Below are 5,591 nucleotides of genomic sequence, written 5' to 3'. Positions count from 1 at the left end.
TGACATTTTAGGCTTCTAATTAGGATTAAAAAATTATTCAAGTGTAGGAAGTGTTATATTTTTCGTAAGATCTTTCAATTTCACTTTAAAATATGAGTTAGCACCTTTTAATATAGCATTATCAACTTTCAAATAGTGCCCTCTACGATTTGATTCATCCTTAAATATTTTAAAATCATTTTCAAGTTTATTATGTGATTATTTTAATAATTCATGCTTTTAGTTCAAATCTAATAGTTTCATGTGGTTGCTATCAATCAATGTGTGATCGTTCCTAAGGATTTCATGCTCTTTTTTAAAATTTAAATAATTTGAGTTTAACTTAGCATGCAGCTTTTTGAGTTTCCTATATGTAGTATGAATTTTCTCAGAAACTTTAAATAACTCATCGTAGGTTAAGTCACATATATTCTCTTGATCTGACTGTTCAAGCTTGTCGGCCATTAAACACAAGTTTTTGACTTCCTCTTTTTCTTCTATTTCTAAGGAATTTGAAGCAGAGCTCATCTAGAATGCTCTCCGTAACCTCTGCTAATGTTTCTTACATTAGTTTTATCCTCAACTTTCACCTTGCTAGGATTAGCTTTGAGATTTGGGCAATTTGATTTGATATGTCTAGGCTTCCTACATTCATAATAAAGTATATCATTAGAAGCTTTAGCATTTTTATGGAACTTACTCTTATTCCACTAATGATATCTTCTTTACTTCCTCTTAAGGAAACTTCTGAATTGCCTTGTCATTAAGGCAATATCATCTTCATCATCGGACTAAGACTGATCACTTTCTGAGTCATCCACTTTAAATACAATGCTCTTCTCCTTCCACTTGTTATCTGCATCAATCTATCTTTGAGTCACTCCTTGCTCGTAAGTAATTAGTGATCCAAGTGGATTGTAAATAGAATAAACATCTAAGTCTTTTAATTCAGTTTTTGCAGTTATCTTTGCATCATATGTAGTTGGCAAGCAATAAAAAATTTTATTGACTTTCCCAAAGTTCATTAGTTCCCTACCTAATGCATGCAATGAAGCGGCTATCTATATAAAATGAGTATATATGTCAGTGATTGATTCATTCAATTCCATGCAAAAAGGTTCCTCATCGTGTAATAGAATGTTCAATATGGACTGTTTCACTTCATTAGTTCATCCATAAGTGGTACAAAGTCTATCCCAAATATCTTTTCCAATACTGTAAGTTGATACATACATATAGTCTTCAGGCTTAAGTGTACAAAAAAGTTATTTAAGCATTTAACATTCAACTGAGCTAATTCTTTTTCCTCTATGGTCAAATTAGTAAATGGTGTTTCAATTATAATGACATCTACAAGTTTAGTTGGTCTAGTGTAGCCTTCCTGTACTAAAATTCACATGTGATAGTTAAGTGATTGAAAAAAGTAGATATACATATTTTTCAAAAGTCAAAACAGATGTTATCAAAAAGTAGTGGTCTACTGATTGAATATCCTTCGGGTGTGTTACAGTTTTCAAAAGTAGTCATGATCATTTTAAAAAATTTATGTAAATCTAAAATTTTAAAAGTAAGCTCTTATACCATTTGAAAAATTGAATAAGTTATTAGACCTATTGAATTTGTTCCAAGGCTAACTTAGAGGGGGGGGGGGGGTGGTGGTGAATTGATAATTTAAAAAATCTCTTAAAAATTTTAGAAAATGATTTAAGTTTAAGCAGAGTGAATTTTTGTTTTTCAAAATAAAATTTTAAACCATAAACAATAAATTATAGAAAATAAAAATAGTAAAGATAAAGAACACCAAATTTTATAACGGTTTGGTCCAATAAGACCTATGTCCACTCCCTGAAGACTTCCTCTTCAAGTATTGTACTATACCAAAGTGACTCTCCTTTTGCTCCACAACAAGGCAGAGAGGCCCTTAAAATAACCTCTCTTCCACCAAACCCCAATGCGGTAGAATACCATCTTCCTTTTAAAAGTTTGACAGGGATGTTAAGTTCTAATGAATTAGTCCTAAGGCTAACCAAGAAGGATGGTGAATTGGTATTTTAAAAAAAATCTTTCAATAAAAAACACAATATTAAACCAAAACCAAGATTCACCATAAAAATCAAAGTGCAGAAATTAAACATGGAAGTAGTAATAAAAAACACATAAATTTATAGTGGTTCGGTCAACACGACCTACATCCACTCCCCAGAGGCGTCCTCCGAGTATTGTACTAAACTTAGTGTATCTTCTTTTGCCACCACACCAAGGCTTAGAAGCCTTTACAAACTTCCTTTATACTAACCCAGGTGAGGCAGAGAACCCAACTCCTTCTGCTTCCTCTAGAACCAAGAAGAGAACCCAACTCCTTTTACTTCTTCCTGAAGCAGGCAGAGAACCTTGATTAGATGCTAAAGTAGACCTCTCTAGAACCCCCAAGGAACTAAGGACAATGACTGGAGAAGATGACAACGGATCCTTGCTTCGAGCAACCTTTATGAAACCCCTCACAAACTCCCCCTCATAAGATCCTCTCTCTCTCCCTTACTCTCCCTATCCTCTTGGCTCTCTCAGGTCAGAACAACAACAAAAGATGCCCTCTTGAGTGAAATAATAAAACTTAAATAGAAGTGCTTCATAATAGCTCTTAATTGCAACAAACTGATTTTATCATCCAGGATGATATAAATATCATCCTATATGATTAGTACAAATTAAGCTCAATCAGTCAGGATGATTTGGGACAATCAGAAGGTTTTTGTTCATATCATCCCGTATGATAGGATATCGTCCGATACGATTAGTACAAATCATTTAAAATCATCCAGAACATCACCTTGAATAGAAGTCTGGATGATGTAAAAATAACCTGATCGTCCAGGTCGATCTTGCGATCATCTCGGATGATTAGTTCAATTCAGTGCATATCATCCAGAGAATCGTCCTAAGTTGAAGCTGGCCGATGTTTGATCATCCAGGAACAACTAATGTTTTTGAACTGATCGTCCCGACTAATCCTATGATTGTCCAAGATGATATGATCGAGCATTCAAACCTTAATGGTTTTCCTTAATTATCAGATTAATTTAAGCATAATTGTGTTGTATACAATAATAATTAAAAGTAGTTCAAAGCAATTTAATTGAAATAGTGAGAAGAAACAAACATAGTTCAACTATCCAACAATAGTAAAAACTAGAATAGTAGTACAAAACAAGAAATAGTACAAACTAGAACAGTACATCTACTCCCCCTTTTGACATCACAAAAAGGAGGAGGAAAAAAAAAGCAAAAATAATACATAAATTGTAAAATAGGAGAAGACTAACATAAGAAAAAGCAACATCATGAAAACAAACTAAAAGAAAGATGGCCCTTGATCATCCGAAGGTGGAGGTGGTGGTGGTGGTGGCTACTGAAAGTAACTAGAAAGAGTGGCAAACTGCTCTCTAAACCATGCCATATCCTGGTTGTTCTGGTGCCACTGGTGAGCCACATAGGAGTCAAAATGAGCAACATCCTCAGCATGTTGCTACTCCTACACAGTAATGTCGGTCTCAAACCATATTTCCCACTGGTCGAATCACTCCACCAGGTGATCCAGCTGAGAGTGATAGCGGAGCGGGGCATGTGCAAGAATAGGTGCAGGAGCTACCTCCTCCTCAGCTCCCTCGGCTTTCTCATGCCCCGAGTGGAGATGAGTACTGTGAAGAATATGGAAGGAGTTATTTGAGTAGAAGGAAGGCTAAAAATTTGGAAGGTTAGGATATTGGAGGTTGCATTTTGATTCTAAGACATAGGCAATGATCTATCCTAGGGCAAGATTGGGATTCCTCATATGTCATGGATCTCGAATACTAGTCAAATGTTCAATGTAGTAAAAAAAATCAAATCAGAAGCATTGAATTCACGATGAGCCAAAATGTAGAAAGTGGTGATTGAAAGAAGTGGAGTGATATAAATGCAATCACCAGCTTTTGGAAGGATTGAAGTGCGAAGGACATGTTGGATTGTCCTAGAATCTTTTAGTAAGGTGTTAGACTCTCCAATGTAAAAGTGAGCATTGGTGTTCCTTAAAAGGTTATTGGCCAGAGCCCAGTCATATTCAGGATCAGAACACAGGGTGTGGGGCTTATCCCCTATGGTGGAAAGTTGTAAAAGCTCTTGATAGTCCTGTTTAATGATTTTGATGGGACATCTATTCACATAGGACTGGAGAGTAGTGAAAGAGAAATTTATGTGAAGGCTAGCATAAAATTCAAAAAGTAATTTTAAATTGAAAGGGATAGTGAGAGTAAGGAGGAAGGTGGTGTAGTGTGAGAAAATATATCAAGAATAGGATAGGAAATAATGTGCGGGTTGATAGTCTGGGAATCAGTGATCCCAGCTATCTTGTACCTTAGATAGGTAGCTTGGTCGCTTGCCTGGGTAAAACGAGGGTCTAGATTCACCCTCGAGGAACTCCTAGAAGGCATGCGAGACCTCTTTTCACCAGCCATAATCAGGAAACCAGAATGGAAGTAAGAGTAAAATAGGGTTAAAGAGGATTTGTGTGAGAAAAATGGATTGTAATCCATGATTTTTAAGAAGCGATCTAATCATCCAGGACGATCTAAAAATCATCCAAGACAATCGGGTGCAATAATTGCATCCATGATAATTGGCCAAAAAGGTGGTAATATCATATAGGATGATCATATATCGTCTGGGATGATAAGACAGACGATCGTCCTAAGGAGACATTCTGGATGGCCGTTGAAAAAGCATATTGTTTGGGATGATTAGGTGGATCATCTAGGACGATGCACAATAATGGATCGTACTGGCTGAATTTAAAATGTTCAAAGCATTACCACATGTATCATCCCAGATGAATAAGTGGATTGTCTAAGATGATCACCAATAATTAATCTTACCGGCTGAATTTAAAGGGTTTAAACGCATTGCCACGTGTATCGTCCAGGACGAACAGGTGGATCGTACGGGATGATTACCAATGTTGACCTAATTTTTGTATGAGTTCTCTATAGGATCCTAAAATTAATCCAAACTCAACTCAATTCATATCTCAATCTATCTAGACTTCAATAAAATCCAGACTTCAAACCCTCCAGATCAATTTAGATCTTAGGATCTATCCTGACCCTAGATCTATCCAGACCTTAGGATCTATTTAGACCTTAAATCTATTTAAATCCTAGATAAATCTAGGCCTTAAATCAATCCTGATTCAATTCAAACTTCATCTCAAATCCATTGAAATTTTAATCCCATTCAATCAAATCAATCAAAGGTTTCAATCATCTAACTTGCAAGCAATGACCTGCAATCATCCATCAATAATCCTATAAATTTCAACAACCAATCAATAATCTTGCAAATCTCAATCATATATCAACAACCCTTCTATTATATCTTTTGACTTCTCCAAACTCATCATGGGTCAATTCATCATTGAGTTGACTCAGTCAACCTATAAAAGAAAAGTTAAAATCCACTATATAAGGTCTCATTCATTCATTCAAGGGACCTATCATTTGAAATCTTCATCAAATAATCTCAATAACATTCAAAAATCATTTTTTTTAATCTCTCTTGTTGACGTTGACCAAGTTGACTGG

This window comes from Dendrobium catenatum, unplaced genomic scaffold (genome assembly GCF_001605985.2).
Source record: "Dendrobium catenatum unplaced genomic scaffold, ASM160598v2 fragScaff_scaffold_1660, whole genome shotgun sequence".
NCBI lineage: Eukaryota > Viridiplantae > Streptophyta > Magnoliopsida > Asparagales > Orchidaceae > Dendrobium > Dendrobium catenatum.
The sequence above is the reverse complement of the archived record's forward strand: the minus strand, read 5'-3'. Positions refer to the sequence as shown.